This window comes from Elephas maximus, chromosome 2, assembly GCF_024166365.1.
Source record: "Elephas maximus indicus isolate mEleMax1 chromosome 2, mEleMax1 primary haplotype, whole genome shotgun sequence".
Lineage (NCBI taxonomy): Eukaryota > Metazoa > Chordata > Mammalia > Proboscidea > Elephantidae > Elephas > Elephas maximus.
In genome coordinates, this window is record NC_064820.1 from 128918295 (window position 1) to 128937316 (window position 19022).

A 19022-nucleotide genomic window follows, 5' to 3' on the forward strand; every position below is an offset into this window, starting at 1 on the left:
GATTTTAAGCACTATCTCTGCAAGTCTATCTCCTCATATAAAAATTGAAACAATGCCTATCTCATTAAATGAATCAATGTATGTATATAAGGCACTTGTACAGTGCCTGTTACATAGCGAATGTTCAATAAATTATTATTATTTTATATGAAAAGAAAATTTTAGATTATTGCAACTTAATGTAATTCACTGCTCTTCTTTGTATCTACAGTTGGAAAGGATGTGCTGCACTGCTCTTGACCCATCCCAAAAGGGAGGAAAATCACCTTGGAAGATGCTAAAGGTTTGAAAATAATTCGAAAAATGCCAGAATTTGTACAAACAGATGCTTTTTACACACAGATTTTCAGAGAAATATTACCTGTAATAAGATGTGAGTGGGAGGTGGTGATAGTGGATAAAAAGACAAATATGTGGAAAGATGCTATATTCCTCAGAAACCATCCGAGATTAACTCTGAGGCACACTATCTTTAATACACTTTTGAGAAAAGAGTACTATGGGATGATTCCAGTCTCATTCAGCTAGTCAACAGATATTAATTGAGCCCCCACTATGTACAAGTCATTTTTCTAGGTACCTTGGACACAGAAGTGAAAAAAAAACAGGCACAAATTCCTACTTTCATGGTGCTTAGGTTCTAGTAGAGGGTAATAAACAGATAAAGAAATAACTAGATTATATATCCTCCCAGATTTGTAATAATAAGTCAGAAAAAGGGATACACGACAAGTTAAGAGTCAGATTTAACCAACATTAATCTATGGTCCTACAACCCATCGGTCAGTTTGTCATACTGTGGTGGCTCGCATGTTGCTGTGATGCTGGTATCTATGCCACCACTATTTCAAATACCAGCAGGGTCGCCCATGGTGGATAGGTTTCAGTAGATCTTACAGACTAAGAAAGACTAGGAAGAAAGGTCTGGTGATCTACTTCTGAAATTTAGCCAAAGAAAACTTTATGGATCACAACTGGGCACTGTATGACTTGCTTGCTTTGAATATGTCATCAGGAGGGATAAATGACTGGAGGAGGACATCATGTTTGGTGAAGTAGAGCATCACCGAAAGTGAGAGAAACCCTCAGGAGAGGGTTTGTTGTAGCACAAAAGCTACAACAATGGACTCAGACATGCCAGTGATCATGAGGATGACACACGAGTGGACAAAGTTTTGTCCTATTGTACATAAGGTCATCATGAGTTGGAGTCAACTCAACAACATCCATCCATCCATCCATCCATCCATCCATCCATCCATCCATCCATCCATCCATCCATCCATCCATCCATCCATCCATCCATCCAACCATCTATCTAATTTTTGGCCAGGCCAATATGACAGATCCAGGAAAAGGCAAAGAAATTGAGGCTATAAGCAAGGGAGTGAATATAACCATGCACCCTGTAATCTAAACTGGTTATTCTAAACTGCGTAAGAAGAGAAATTAGGACATGAGAGATTGCAGTGATGGATAACAGAAAAGACAGTAGGATCAATAGAATGTAGGTCCCAGATGGGGTTGAAGAATAGTTGAAGTTGGTGTATACTTAGATTGAGTTCCCCCAAAGGAGACTGTGTAACAAGTGTATTGAATGTAGACGGCTTACTTAGAAGGCAATCCCAGAAAGCACAAGTGAAGAAAAGATGAAGTGGGAAGTAAGACAAAGACATCAGTAAAGCTGGGCAAACAAGGTTCAAACGCACTGGAGATTATCTGAAAATCATGTGAAATATGCCTCAAAACTGTTCTACCAGAAAACAGGGAAGCTGGGGAATTATCTACTGACTCCCATCCCTGTGGCTGAGGGTTTCCCATGGGGTTGTTATGTGCCATCCCACAAACTTCAGGGTTGTGCCTACATATAGTAGAAGAAGCTCCCATGACACCAGAGAAAGCCTTCAGAGAAGAAGAGAGACAGAACTGATTAAGAAGGAATGCTGTTAGCATGCTGGGAATCATAGCTGCATCTGAACATAGTAGGGCCAAAGAGATATGGGATGAAACACAAACAGCCTTTGCTTCAGGATGCTAGAGGACATGAAGGGCAAAGAGGGAGGTGATGATGGGTGAATGGAATATTATGGAAGGGTGGGAGTTATTGGTAATAGCAAGGTCAAGGGTATATCCATGGGACTAAAATCTAAGGTGTAGTAGATGACAAGATCAATGGAGGAGAGAGACAAAGCACCTTATAGTACAGAATTTTAGATGGATCACTGATGCAGATTTTTAATGCACCAAAAATTTTAAGAAGGGTGCTGAAGAAAGTGACCGTGAGTCAGAAACTAAGTCTTTGAAAACAATAAAAGGGTGATCAAAGAAACTATAGATGAAAGCAATGACGAAAAGTAATATCTGATATAGTTTGATCACATAAGACTCAAAGTGATTTTAGGGAGTGTGAGGAGAATGGTCAGAAAACATCAACAAAGAGTCAAAGAGGCACTTTTGCCACTTCCAGCCCCTGTCTTAAAAGGAGTTTGAAAGAGAGAATAGTCTCCACTCTAGGAAAAGGAAATGTTCACAAAAGGGGCTGAAACTTGTGAAGAGTTTCACTGATGATTAACCTTGAGATCTAGGGGATCCAGGAGAAAGATATCAGAGATTTGAGAAAGATGGAAAATAAAATAAGAAAAGCAGATGTGTGGAGCCAATTGAGATGTGATCAGGGACATGTATTTCTGGGTTTCTTGTGGGAAACTATCTGAGAAGCTAAAGTAGTGTAACCTAATTTATCTAATCCACTCCCTGTGTTGGTTATGTGCCAACTTAACCAGGCTACAGTTCTCAGTGGTTTGGCAGACCCTGGACTGGTCACTTTTCTGGGAACTTGACAAAGAATATCTGCTAATTTGTTATCAAACAGAACATGAACTGGAGGGGGCAACAGAGACTCTGCTTACTGGGTTAGAGCAAGTAGACCTCTTGGTAAGGTCTGAAAATGCAGAAGCAATCGGGCCCTGTGAGCTCTCAAAACTGATGAGCCGAAGCTCACTTCTAGGTCAGTGGCCCACATTGGGAAGAAACTGGTCGGAGTAGGAGCCAAGTGGAACATAATACAAACAAAAGGAGCAAAGGAAAGAGAAGGCCCAGATATAAGAGGGATGTAGAGGAGTCAGATCTCCAAACAAGGCCATATTTCTATCACTTCAAGAAAACAGCAGAAGAGGATCTTTGGAGCCCCCAGATGAGAAAATCGTTCCAGACTCATCCTTCTTCCTAAAAGTACAAGAAATCCATTTTCACTTTAAAAGGAGCTGCAGAAAATGCTCGTGGGGAAATCAGGTACAAAGCTAGTCTAGGAAAAAAAGAAACCAAGGCGCAGAATGAAAGAACATTAGAAGACATGCCCAGAAAACAGATTAAAACTGTGACTAACATTTCAAAATGCAATAAAACAATTTCATTTGAAAAACTCACAAATGTGGTGATTAGAGAAAAGTAAGATTTAAAGAGTGACAGACCTCAGAAAGAACTAGAAGTTTTAAAAAATCATTTGGCAAATAGATTTAACTAGAAGAAACACAAGAAAGAGGAATTGTAACAAATAATGCCTTAAAATAAAAAGAAGGTAGAAAGGCAAACAATTTTAAAGATCAAAAATAAGTGACAAAAGAGAAAAAAAGGTTTTGTGATAAAGAAGTTAAGCAAAGAAGATTCAACATATGTGATTGTATACAAAGCCAACATGATCTTCAGGCATAAATTGCTATTCATGTAAAAAGACAAGTTATAGACATGCAAGCACTGGGAGAATTGTGTCCTCATGAATCTCTCCTGAGGAATCTGCTAGAGCAGTATTGCTCAGTTTTTAACTGTTTGCTTCCCAATGAGGTAAGTACAGAATCAAAGTAAGCCCTTAGAGACATAGCAATTTGACCAAGCTATTTTATATCTATTGAATCTAATAATAAAAACACAATTTTGTATTTTCTCTGTCTTTGTTTTTTTTTTTTTTTTTCCAGTGATTTGTTTATATAGTATTGTACAAAAACATTGTGGGGGGCGGAGGTAGGCCATGAAGATTTAGTCTGAGGTTCAAGGCCAAGTTTCAAAAAGGTCAAATAATCTGAAATTTTGTGCAAAGTTTTCTATCAGCATTTTGAGGAGAGGTGGGGATGCAGAAGAGACAGTGTCTATAGATTTGATTGGTTGGTTAAATGGGCCTATGAAGTAAAAATGTTTTAAAAACAATGTTAAAATATCCAGAACAGTCTTACTTGCTGAAATCCAGTTAATAGATGAGTCATAATTGAAAGTAATCACTGTAGAGGATTAAAATTACCATTGTTCCATCATCACCGTCCATTTTGTTCATGTGTTAGCTACAAATATGCTGGTAATCTGATGACTCACAGTAATATGTGTGAGTTGTTTATAGAATAAATTCCCAATACTAGAGCTAAAAAATAAAATCAACTCCTGAAGTTCACCCTTCAGCCAAAGATTGCACAGGTCTACAAAACAACAACACATGTGAGGAACCTACTTCTTAGCTCAGTCATGTAAATGAGACCAAATGGGCAACACCCGCCCAAAAGCAAAGGTGAGAAGGCAGGAAAGGACAGAAAAACAGGATGAATGGAAACAGGGAACCCAGGGTGGAGAAGTGGAGAGTGTTGACCCATCGTGGGGATTGCAACCAACGATGCAGAACAATTTGTGTATAAATTGTTGAACGAGAAACTAATTTGCTCTGTAAACTTTCACCTAAACCCAGTGCCACAAAGCACAGTAAAAGAGAGAGAACACAAATAAATAAATAAAATCAGATATTCATACTACGCACAGCGAACAAATTCAAAAGGCAAAATTAAAAAGCTTTAAGAAGTTTACATTCTAAACCCAAAGCAAGGAAGTTTCCTGAATAAACTGAATGCTTCAAAGGCCAGGGTAGCAGGGGTGGGGGCCTGGGGACCATGGTTTCAGGGGACATCTAAGTCAATTGGCATAATAAAATTTATTAAGAAAACATTCTGCATCCCACTTTAGAGAGTGGCATCTGGGGTCTTAAACGCTAGCAAGCAGCCATCTAAGATGCATCAATTCGTCTCAACCCACCTGCAGCAAAGGAGAATAAAGAACACCAAGGACACAAGGTAATTATGAGCCCAAGAGACAGAAAGGATCACATAAACCAGAGACTACATCAGCCTGAGACCAGAAGAACCAGATGGTGCCTGGCTATAACCGATGACTGCCCTGACAGGGAACACAACAGAGAACCCCTGAGGGAGCAGGAGAGCAATGGGATGCAGACCCCAAATTCTTGTAAAAAGACCAGACTTAACGGTCTGACTGAGACTAGAAGGACCCCACAGGTCACGGCCCCTAGACCTTCTGTTAGCCCAAGACAGGAACCATTCCCGAAGCCAACTCTTCAGACAGGGATTGGACTGGACTATGGGATAGAAAATGATACTGGTGAAGAGTGAGCTCATTGGATCAAGTAGACACATGAGACGATGTGGGCAGCTCCTGTCTGGAGAAGAGATGAGAGAGCAGAGGGGGGCAGAAGCTGGTCGAACCCAACCCAAACACCCAGTGCTGCAGAGTCGATTCTGACTCTATGAGAAGCTGGCCGAATGGACACGAAAATAGAGAGTGGAAGGAAGAAGTATGCTGTCTCATTAGAGGGATAGCAACTAGGAGTATATACCAAGGTGTATATAAGTTTTTGTATGAGAGACTGACTTGTTTGCAAACTTTCACTTAAATCACGATAGAATTTTTTTTAAAACAAAACAAAACAAAACAAAAAAGTTTACATAGGCAAATACTTTCATGATTGTAGGGTAAGGAAAACTATTTTGAATAAACACATTGCTTTTTCAAAAATTATGCATATGACCGCATTAAAATTATGAAGTTTGTTCATCAAAAAAACAGTCAAAATAAGGCAAAGCCACTGATTGATCTTTCTGGAGCACTTAAAATTGACAAAGGACTGTTGTTGTTGTTGTTAGGTGCCACTGAGTAGATTCAGAGTAGAACTGCCCCATGGGGTTGCCTATGCTATAATCTTTATGGGCGCAGATCTCCAGTTCTTGTTCATGCAGAGCCACTAGTGGGCTGGAACTTCTGATCCTTTGGTTAGCAGCCAGGCACTTAACCATTGTGCCACCAGGGCTCCTTGACAAAGGACTAGTATATGAAGAACTACAAATCAAGATGAAAAAGAGAAAAAATGCCTCCCCCTAAATAAACACTTGAACAGACACATCTAAAAGAGCAAATTCAAATGGCCAAAAAATTCATGAAAAGTGATCAGCCTTATTTGTAGGGAAATGCAAATTAAGATCACAATGAGATGCCATTAGATCCTGAACAGACAAATATCAAAATGTCTGGCAAAACAAAATTTTGACAACAGGGAGCAATAGAAACATTCATGCACCGCTAGAATGCATGTTCATTGGTATAATCACTTTGGAAAAAATTTGGCATCTTTTAACAGAGTTGAATATATGTATATCTCATTACTCAGCAATTCCATTTTAGGAATATTTCTTAAAGAAACTCATGCACATGCGTCTAAGATATACATACAAGAATGATTTTAGATGAATTTGTCGTAATAGCTAAAAAATGGTGAAATGCTTAGGCTGGGTTCCCTAGAGAACCAAAACCAGTAAAGTATATACATAGAGAGAGAGATAGAGATTTATCTCAAGGAAATGACCTGTATGTTGTACAAACTGGCAAGTCCAAGACCACAGGTCAGGTATCAGGCTAGAGGTGTCTCCTGACTCATGCAGCTGCAGGGGCTGATAAACCCAAGATCAGCAGGTCAGACAGCAGGCCACTGGCTCACAGGCTGTGGAGGCTGATGAATTCAAGACTGGCAGGTAAGACAGCAGGCTGCTGGCATAGAGGCTATGGAGACCAATGAGTCACAAGATCAGCAGGCAATACAGCAGGCAGATAGCTTGAGTCTCAAGAACTAGAGGTCAGATGATGACATGACAAACTGGATCCAGTACCCACAGCAATCAAGTGAGCTTTACCAGAAGATCCATATATATGTGTGTGTGTGTATATATACACATACACACATATATGTATACATATACACATTCATACATACATACATATATATACACACAATGAAGGCCACACTCCTGAAGAAACTCCCATTATAACTGATTGGCTGCTCACATCTGATCACATAATGGGGGATAACTACATCGTTACATAACTGCCAAACCACTGGGAATTATGGCCCAAACAAGTTGACACATAATTTTATCCATCATAATCCACCCCTTGTCAACTTGGCACCTATACACATCTCCTTAAACCATATACAATCTCTAAATAAAGACAATTACAAAGTCATATTTGCGCCTAACATGATTCAACTAACATGCATACAACTGAAAATGCACTAGCAGTGTTTACATCTTATATTTTATAAGTGAACAAAAGTATTTGATGCACACATACAAGGAAGAAATACTCATAAGAATTACAGTCATTATTTCAGCAATTGGTCACATTGTCAAAACTGGTATTTAGAACCAACTCCTTCTACCACCCATTCCATATTCCCTTTATCCTCAGCAAGCACCTCAGAGACTCATGGTTCTTTGCTTTGTGGCTGACCCAAATCTTAATCTCTGAAGAGTCTGAGCCATTAACAGTCATATCAGAATTGAACTGCTGTAGTTTTCCACTGTCTTTAATCACAGGGCATGGCAGTACTAAGAGATACCCTAAGGGATCTCCTGTATTTCCAAACATACTCTTTTTCCTCCATTATGCAACATCAATTCTATTTCCCCTTAGTACCCAGGGTCAATCACACCAGCCAACATGGTAACTCCCTTCTTTGTTGATCCAGAAGCATGAGGAGCCCAAAGTGGCCAGGTGGCATTCTTAACTCCCAGTTCAATGGAATGTGTGTTTTGTCTCCAGGTGGGAGCATTCTTCCCTTTGGAACCAAGATCTCTAGACACGCAGAGCAAAGAGTCGCAGAGATAGGAAACAAAAATTTTGCGAGTGGGTCACTAGGGGTAATAGGTAGTGGAGCCACTCCCATCTCCACCCTTTGAATCCTGGCTATGGGAGAAACAACACCATATTTTGGATGCTGTTTTAGAGCATATACAGCTTCCTGGAGAACATTGCTCCAATCCTACAAAGTGTTGCCACCTAGCCGATGACATGACTGTGTCTTTAGAAAGCCATTCCATTGTTCTATCAAGCCAGCTGCTTCGGGATGATGGGGAACATGGTAAGAACAGTGAATTCCATGAGCATGCGTACATTGCCATTATTCATTTGCTGTGAAGTGAGTCCCTTGATCCAAGGCAATGCTGTGTGGAGTACCATGACAGTGGATAAGGCATTCTGTGAGTCCACAGATGGTAGTTTTGGCATAGGCATTGCACGTAGAGAAGGTAGATTCATATCCAGAGTACACATCTCTCCCAGTTGGAACGAAATCCTACCCTTTTCATGATGGAAGTGATTCAATGTAATCGACCTGCCAGCAGGTTGCTGGCAGATCACCTCAAGAAATGGTGCCATACTGAGGACTCAGTGTTGGTCTTTCCTGCTGGGTATTCAGCAGTGGCTGTAGTCAAGTTGGCCTTGGTGAATGGCAGTCCTCGCTGCTGAGGCCATGCATAATCTCTATCCCTTCCATCATGGCTACTTGGTTCATGAGCCCATTGAGCAATGACAGGAACGGCTGGGAAAGAGGATGACTGGTTTCCACAGAACACATCGTCCTATGCACTTCAAACACAGCATCCTATCCAGCTGATTGTTAAAATCCTCCTCTGCCAAGGTCACCCTTTGGTGAGCATTCACATGAGACACAAATATCTTCACTTCTTTGGCCCATTTAGAGAGGTCTATTTTTTATCCACATACCTCTTCCCCATACCTCCTTGTCACCATTTTCCAATCATGTTCCTATGAAGTCCCTGACCATCCAGCCAAACCATTGGCCACTGCCCACAAATCAGTATACAGTCACACACCTGGCCATTTCTCCTTCAAAGCAAAGTGAACAACCAGGTGCGCCACTCAAAGTTCTGGCTACTGTGGGGATTTCCCTTCACCACTGTCCTTCAGGGAGGTTCCAGAAAGTGGCCATAGTGCTGCTGCTGTCCACTTCCAAGTGGTGCCTGCGTGTCGCTCAGAGTCATGTAATCCAGGCACAAGTTTTCTCTTCCTTGGTCCACTGATCATAAGAAACTCCCCATGAGGCTATAGGTGCAGAATGGGAGATGCAAAGTTACGTGACAGGAGTAGAGACCATGGGCCATTTGGGCCACTTCCTCACGGAACTTACTTGTGCCTTCTGGTCCTGCTCAGGCCTGATCTTGTATATACCAATTCCATTTAATGATGGAGTGCTGCTATACATGTCTAACTTTATGGCTCTGTGGGTCAGACAACACCCAGTTCATGATAAGCAGTTCAATCCTCACGGTGACTTAGTGACCCATAGTTAATTGTTCAGTCTCTACTAAGGCTCAATAACAAGCCAAAAGCTGTTTCTCAAAACGGAGAGTTGTTATCTACAGAGGATGGCAGGGCTTTACTAAAAAGTCCTAAGGGTCTGTGCTGGAATTCACCAATTGGGGCTTACCAAAGAGTCCAAACAGCATCTCTATCTGCCAGTAACACATCAAGCATCTTTGGCTCAGCAGGATCACATGGCCCAAGTGGCAGAGGAGCTTGCACGGCAGCATGAATCTCTTGCAGAGAGTTCTCTTGTTCTGGGCCCCACTTAAAACTAGCAGCTTTTCAAGTCACTTGATAAATAGGCTTGAGTAGCATACCCAAATGAGGGATATGTCCCCTCCAAAATCCAAAGAGGCCCACCAGGTACTGTGCCTCCTTTTTAGCTGTAGAAGAGGTCAGAGGTAACAAATTACCCTTCACTTTAGAAGGAATACCTGCATGCCCCAAACCACTGAACTCCTAGAAATTTCACTGAGGTGGAAGGCACTTGAATTTTTTGTCAGATTAATTTCCCACTCTCTAGCATGCAAATGTGTTAAGAGTAAGTCCAGAGTCATTGACACTTCTTCCTTACTTACTAGCTCAAGTCTGGAGAATTGATTGAGGGGCAGTGACTCTATTCTGGCAATTCAAGTTAGACTTCCTGTTTTAGTTATCTAGTGTTGCTATAACAGAAATATCACAAGTGTATGGCTTTAACAAAGAGAAATTTATTCTCTTAGTCTAAGAGGCTAGAAGTCTGAATTCAGAGTGCCAGCTCCAGGGGAAGTCTCTCTCTCTCTCTGTTGGCTCTGAGGGAAGCTCCTTGTCATCAGTATTCCCCAGTCGAGGAGCTTCTCAGCATAGGGACCCCAGGTCCACAGGGCACACTATTCTCCTGGCTCTTGTTTCTTGGTGGTATGAGGTCCCCCATGTCTCTCTGTTCACTTCTCTCTTTTATATGTCAAAAGAGATTGACTTAAGAGACAACCTAATCTTGTAGATTGAGTCCTGTCTCATTAACATAACTGCTGCGAATCCCACCTCAACATCATAAAGGTAGTATTTACAACACATACGAAAATCACATCAGATAACAAAATGGTAGACAATCACACAATACCGGGAATCATGGCCTAGCCAAATTGACATTTTGGGGGGACACAACTCAATCATTAACACTTCCATTCGCTTAACCTAGAACTCTTCTGCTTGCACAGACCAAGCAAATATTTAATAAATTTCCCATCTATTTCACTCCTAGGGACTAAGTAGCCAATGCCATAAGTCCATATGAGTCAGACTATCCTGACAACTGCTTTGACTATGCTGTCCATTACAATAACTATGCCCATCTTGTCTTTGTTGATTTTATGCTACCAGTTGGCCTCTACCACCACAGGGTCCAGTCAGAATCCACTGTAGTTAGGTATCTTAATTCAGTTTCCACTGTCCAATCTGACTTACATAAAATAGCAATCATAGCAATCTTCAAGGATGTTGGGCTCCCTTCACAAATTTGTTCCTTACCATTGTGTTAAAATGTGTGTCCTCTGGGCACTCCATGTGTGTGTCTGTGGGCCTAACCTGATAAATCCACTGTAACATGTCAATTTCCCTAAGCCTTTGGATACTTTCTTCTATAGTATACCAAGGCAGATCTAGCACTTCAACTTGATTTAGTGTAGGCCATCACATAATCCGTGCTTAAGCAAACCAACCAAATAAACTATTAGATTCTTTCCTAACCTCTGAAGCTAAAACACTGAATGAAGAATCTGTGCTTAGTGGGCCTGTATTAATAAACTCAGACTGATCCAACTTTATGTTCCTTATACCATTATCCCATACCCTCAATAGCCTTTCCTACACATATACCCCAGGCTTCTGTTTGTGCATATTAGAAAAGTCAAGCAGTTCTTTCGAAGTGTGGCGTACCTCCTCCTGGGTCATATCTTGTATTTGACCTTTTGGGGCTTGCTGGAACTTAAGTCTAGTTATAGGACTAGAAACAAAAATGGTTGGTTGCATGGGTCCTGTGAACATTCAGCAATGTCTTGTGAGGCATCTATCTCAGGCAATTACCCAGGCAATGCCCCCAGGAGCATTCCCAGGCAATATCTCAGACAAAGACTCTTCAGGCACAGCTGGGTTAATCTCATCAGATGCAGGCAAAGGGATAATGGTTCTACTGGAGCTGGTGTCTTAGCAGAAAAAGATGGAGTGATCGCTTCAGATGAGGGTGAGAGGGCTGGTTCTGTTAGCAGGAGTGATTCAATGGACTTTAGGGGATCAGTATCCCAACCTTCCTGATTTATCCTGGCCATATGTCCCCATCTCAAGTTTCAGGATCCCATTTCTTCTTTAAATTCAGATACCGTTTGAGGTTGGTAATTAAGCTGGCATTGTAATTCAGGCATTCTTACCATAAGATTCCGGGTTTGGTTTTTGGCAATAGCAGCTCTGTCACTACAAGAAACAAGGCTTTCTTTCAGGGAACAAATGGCAACTTTGAGGTCGTTTATGCAGTGCTTGAGCTGTGACTCTTTGGCACTGAGCTCATCTCTTTCTTTCACCACTTTGCTGGCAAAAGTAGGACCAATCAACCAGCTTCCCTACACTTCTCATTTTGAAAAAGTTGTAGAAAAGTATCAAACACACAATCACCCCTAGCCTTGCTTCTCACCAGCACTTGATCTATTAGCAGTGACATTTTGTGTGTTAACATTGCCACCTCATGCCATGGATTAGCAGCATACTCTTTACTACTGGATACAGAGTTATCAGCACTTTTAAAACTAGTCAGGCTTGAGAAACAATTTAGAAAACTCATTCTTATGATTTTGTTTCTCTAGAACCACTTTCGGTACCAAATGTCTTAGGCTGGATTCTCTAGAGAGGCAAAATCAGTGAAGCATATATGAATATATATACAGAGAGAAAGAGAGAGAGATTTATCTCAAGGAAATGGCTCACGTGATTGTACAGGATGGTAAATCCCAAGTACATGGGTGTAATGGATTGATTTGTGTCTCCCCAAAATATGTGTCAACTTGGTTAGGCCATGTTCTGTTGTCTTCCATTTTGTGATTTTCCTATGTGTTAAAATCATAATCTCTGCCTGTGGTTAAAGAGGATTAGAGTGGGATACAACACTCTTGCCCAGGCCACATCCCTGATCCAATGTAAAGGGAGTTTTCCCAGGGCGTGACCTGTACCACCTTTTATCTTACAAGAGATAAAAGGAAAGGAAAGCAAGCAGAGAGGTGGGAAAACTCATACCACCAAGAAAGCCACACTGGGAGCAGTGTGCATCCTTTGGACCTGAGGTTCCTGCACTGAGATGCTCCCAGACCAAGGGAAGACTGATGACCAGGACCTTCCTCCAGAGATGACAGAGAAAGAAAGCATTCCCCTGGAGCTGGTGCCTACCAGTAGATGTCTAGCCTACTGGACCGTGAAAGAATAAACTTCTCTTTGTTAACGCCATCCACTTGTGGTATTTCTATTATAGCAGCCCTAGGTGTCAGGCTGGAGGTTTCTTCTGACTCACGTAGCTTCAGGGACTGATAAACTCAAGATTGGCAGGTCGGATGGTAAGCTCTGGCTCATCAGCTGCAGAAGCTGCCAAATCCAAGATAGGCAGGTATGATAGCAAGCTGCTGGCTCATAGGCCATGGAGGCTGATGAATCTCAAGATCGGCAAGTAAGATGGCAGGCCACTGCTCACAGGTTACGGAAACTGATGAGTCCCAGGATCAGCAAGCAATATGGGAGGCAGATGGCTCAAGTCCCAAGAACTGGAGGTCAGTTGATGATGAGCGGGATGTAGGATCCAGGATAAGCAAATGAGCTTTGCCAGAGTGTCCACATATACTGGATGCAGGTCACACCCCCAAAGAAACTCCCTTTACAACTGGTTGGTTGATCACATCTGGTCACATCATGGAGGATGATGACATCATTACATAAATGCCAAATTACATTATTACATATCTGTCAAACTACATCATTTCCTAACTGCCAAGCTACATTGTAACATAACTGCGAATCCTTGCCCAGCCATGTTGACACGCAGCCTTAACCATCACAGAAAACAAATCAAATGTCTTAATAACAGCTGGATGAAAAAATACATTGTGGTATATTCATACCATGGGATATTATGCAGAAATAAAAATCTTTACTACAGGTACTCCTCAAAAGGTAGATAAGTATCACAAACATAAGGTTGAGCAAATGAAGCAAGAAATAAAAGAATGCATGCATTATGATTCCATTTATATAAACTTTAAAAAGAAGTAAAACTAAAGTATATTGTTATGACATGCATATAGAGAGGATAAATCTATAAAGTAAAATAAGTCAAAGTTTGTAACAAAAGCTGAAATGAGATTGTGATCAGGTAGGGCACATGGGGTTTCTAGGGTATTAATCATGTTCCATTTTGTGAACTAGGAGGAATTCCATGGGAGTTGACTCCATAAGTATTTGCTATAGTGCTCATTTATATTTCATATACTTTCCTGTAGGTATATTTCAGAATTTTTTAAATGTTAAAGATGGGTTTATTGAACATTATCTGTACTTTCACAAGATACTTCGTTCTTAAGATCTAAGGCACCCATTGATAAATTATTCTATTGCGCTTAACTTCATAATGTTATGTGAGTATTTTTACTAGTTTTTTCAAGCATTTAGCATACTTTTTTTAATTAAAGCAAAATTGTCATCTGTCTCCCACTAAATTTAATTACTTCTACCAGTGTTTTTATTAAAATTATCACAGTTCCTAAGAAACTGTAATTCTTTGAAGCATCCACAAGTAAAAAAAAAAAAAAATTGTAACAGCAACATTTTCATCATTTTGGGGAATGTTGTGTCCTTTCTTTCTTGATAATCCAAGAATAAATCTAGTAATTTATCTTTGGAGAATGTTTACATCTATCCCCTACACTATTTGCATTCGGTAAGAATGAAGTTTCTTGAGATAAATAGATAAGTTGTCACCTAATATTGACAACGGAGTTAGAAGCTTGTCTTCACATGACAACATTATCTTCATTGCTTTCCAGGACGTCCATTACCTTTGCACACTCTCACACTGACAGCGGCATTCGAAGATATTTTCACTTGGTTTTTTTTTACTAATTCTCCTTTTTCTGGGTAACCAGTCCTTGCAATCGCCAATTGCCAAGTTACTCGGATTCATAAAAGCAGGTGTGCAAGCTCTGCTCACATTTGTTTTCATTTGCTTTGGGGATTCTGACTAAATAGTAATGACAACTAGCGTGTCTCTTAAATCACCAACTTTCATGTCATTTTGACCACACTGATGGTTAGAAACTTCCCTATACCATAATCAATACTGACATTGTCAAGAATTTCATTTACTTGGATCCACAATCAACAGTCATGGAAGCAGCAAAATGATGTATTGCACTGCACAAATCTGCCGTAAAAGACCTCTTTAAAGTATTAAAAAGCAAAGATGTCACTTTGAGCACTAAGGTGTACCTGACCCAAATCATGATATTTTCAATCGCCTCATATGCATGCAAAAGCTAGACAATGAATAAGGAAGACCGAAGAACTGATGCCTTTGAAATATGTTGGCAAAGAATATTGAATATAAAAGTACAAAAAATATGAAAGTACAAACAAATCTGTTTTGGAAGAAGTACAGTCAGAATGCTCCTTAGAAGCAAAGATGGTGAGACTTCGTCTCATATACTTAAAACATGTTATCAGGAAGGGCCAGTCTCTGGAGAAGGACATCATGCTTGGTAGAAGGTCAGCAAGAAAGCAGAAGACCCTCGACGAGATGGACTGACACAGTGGCTGCAACAGTGGGCTCAAACACAGCAATGATTGTGAGGATGGCACAGGACCAGGCAGTGTTTCATTCTGCTGTAGACAGGGTCACTATGAGTGGGAACCAAGCTGATGACACCTAATAACAAAAACATAATCATAGGTTAATTACCTCCTGAAGGTAACTGCGTTGCAAAAAGTTTTCTTTTTGAGAGTTTTAGTACCTATCATTCCACTTCTGACCCTGATGATCACTTAAACATAAAAAGGAAGTGAACACATGAACATCATCTGTATGCTTTAGAATCTGTTACCACTCAACCTGTGGTTTAATCTTATCAGCCAACGAAATGAATGCTTTAAGAGTTATGGCTACAAAAAAATAAATTTGACTGCTTCGAATGATGAAAAATCAAGTCATTCAAAGTACTTTGTTCCTACAAAATAATTTAGTTCAGTCTCTGGAAAAATAGTGATTTAGTCTCGAAGGTTCTTTTTGGGTTTTAATATATACCTCTCTTAGATGATGTGCTGTGCTTTAAGCTTTATTTGTTGTAAGTGCTTAGTAACCCAAGCCACAAAATTGCGAAGACCTTATTCTTTTATTTTCCCAGGTTTTCTTTCTTCTCCTGGTGGTGCCAGCAACAAAAGGACATGTAATTTTATCCTCTCTGGTTGCTAATACTTTACCTTGTAGACTCTGGGACCAACAGTTCTTTAATTGTTATTTTTTCACCATTCCTTTCCTTTTAGTGCTATGAAAGGGCTTGTATGTGTTTCCAAATGATATTTTTAAATAAAGTTCCTTTAAGTTGACAGAGGTTAAAGGAATACCCAAGCCAAAATGTTTTGGACTTTTAAACAGGATTTGGTTTTGCAGTTCCAAAAATGGGCCACTTCAAACTTTCCAGGTTCTCTCTTCAAAGGCTTTTGTATGAAATATAAATCCTTTTGTCCTCTGAAAAATATCTAGGTCAATACTACTTGGTAGAGATGAAAAAGATGTCCATTAATGATTTCATTTAACATATGCTCAGTATATGCAGAAAGCCTCAGATTAACAATGGAATAATGTAAAGGAAAACACGCACTTGACATTACCATTACTGTGAAAAAAAGGCAGAATTCATTGACTCCCAGAATTCAGTAAGACTTCTTAATAGTTCAAATGAGACAAAAAAAATTTAGATTTCTCCACTGCTTTTTGATACACAATGGATTGATGTGTTGTTTCTCTTTTCTTCTGTCTTGATCTCCGGGAAAGTCAAGAATGTTTTCTCTAACCCACCAGAAATGTATTCCCTGGTTTCCCTTGCTCCTTGATGAACAGGGAGAATGATACTGTTCTCTTAGAAAGCATCAACAGCCCCAGCATTGACTAAAATCCCACAAAATTTTCATGATAATTTTGCAAATGACAGCTACCACATGTCAGAGAACTCAGAGAACCCTATACAAAATTTCTGTACAGAAAATTTCTACAATATTAACAATAAGATTTTGTTCACTAGCTCAGTCCCTTTCCTTGGACATACTACAGTTTACCTGTGATCCAATTAAAATGTGATGTATCTTATAGCACATTTGAATCATTCGTCTAGCATAGGTAGAAGAGAACAGATCTGCATATGGTACGTCTACCCATAAATCTTTCTCACACAAGTTGTTTTTAAGCCACATCTAGCTCATTTTAAATTTATGCAGTGAGGTTTGGAATCTAAAGTACTCCTATTAAATATAAACTTGACAGTATAGAATGCCAATCTATCCTGGACCTTGATTCCATCATCTGATAAATTAGATAACCCTGCCTATTTCACATCATCCATAATTTTAGCAAGGTGATAATAAAAAATATTGAACAGAACAGTGCCATGAATAACGTATGTTAATTTTAATCATTGATCTCTGCATGTGATCCTCCAATAAGTTCAATAACTAATTGTACCATTTTAAGGTCAAATTTCTCCATCTAGTCCCTTGAGAGTCTAGCAAATGCACCACTGAAATTTTTTGGGTTGATGTCAATACCAGGAAACTCTGGTGACGTAGTGGTTAAGAGCTACAGCTGCTAACCAAAAGGTCAGTGGTTCAAATCCACCAGGCACTCCTTGGAAACTCTGTGGGGCAGTTCTACTCTGTCCTATAGGGTTGCTATGGGAAAGAATTGACTCGATGGCACCAGGTTTGGTTTTGGTTTATGTCTATACCATGCCCCTGACATGAAACTGGCCATATTTCTTATACCCCAAAGTCTTCTTAAAACCAAACAATAGTTTAGCTTGGCTAGTAAAAAATGTCTGCCTTGAGCATTATGCTCTTTTCTGAACTATGTATACAGAATCAAATTGATACTAAGAACTCAAAAGATTAGATAGGAACCTTAGGGGACAGCGAGTTTATGTTAATGGAGGAGGACCAACTTAGAAAAGGAGGGTGAGAATGGTTTCATGACTCGAAGAACGTAATCATGTCACTGAATTATACATGCAGAAACTGTTGAACTGGTGTATGTTTTGCTTTGTATATTCTCAACAACAACAAAATAAATATATATATTTTTAAATCCAGTGATTACCACTTGTGTTTTGAGTTTACACAACCAATTTTTAATAATTGGTACTGGAATCTTGCCCAAGACATGTGACAATTTTGCATAATTTACTTTCTTGAGAATTTCAATTTTTTTTTTTCTCTTCTCCAGGCTTCTAAAAGGTAATTTACAAATTGTCAACTAAAGGCTCGACAATGTCATGTACATATTTTCAGTGTTCTACTCTGTAATTCTTCCAAACTAGGAGCCTGAGATACATATTTCAGAGTAAACTGTTCTGGAAAAAAGAGAAGTGCTGTATTTACCAACGAAAGAAACAGATCTATGCTTGAATGTAACTAAAATGAGCTTTGATTCAGAAAGGTAAAAAAAAAAGGAAACGGTTTTCGCTAAAAAAAACTCTGTTAACACATATTTCCTTCTATGAAGTTCTTTCCTCCTCCCCTTACCTGGACTAACTCTGCTAACACATATTTTTACAAATTCTTTCTTCTCCCCTTACCTAGACTAATTCTGCTAACCCGTATTTTCTTCTGTGAGGTTCTTTTCTTCTCCCCTTGCCCGGACAACAAAGCCTGCTTTGACTCAAGGATCTGATATAACCAGATATTTTAGTGTGACTTTAAGTCAATGTGTTCTCTTTCAAAGGAAGTATTTGTGTTTTAATCCCCATCTCTCTTATCTTCAAGAGTGGAATTTAAATCTAGGTCCTTTGTTAAGAGAATTTCAAGTACCAGAAAGCAGGTGGGAGTAAACTGGCAGGGAGAGAAGGGCTCCTAGTTATACTTGAGATCACACCACTTGAACATTACCTCTTCCTTGGACTTGTAACTGAAACCATCTGGGCCAGAAGAGGGCCAATGGCTCAAGGAAGATAGCAGATCTACCACAGGCTTCAGTCAAGTTTTGACCCCTTTGAATCTGAAATATGAGTTTGAAAATATACGACTGTATTTATCTTCAAAAACATGAATCTTAAATTACCATCAGTAATTCAGCATTCTGTGCTAAAAGGCTCCAGGAGAGACCCTGGAGATGGAAGCTGAGCATCACCACAAGTTCAGCTCAGGAGAACATTTCAGAGGCTGATCCTTGGACCATCTCCACCTCACAATGGTTACTCTGAATGGTGCCAATCTGGAAGCTTTGCTGAAATATTTCGGGCATAATTTTAACATAATTCATATCT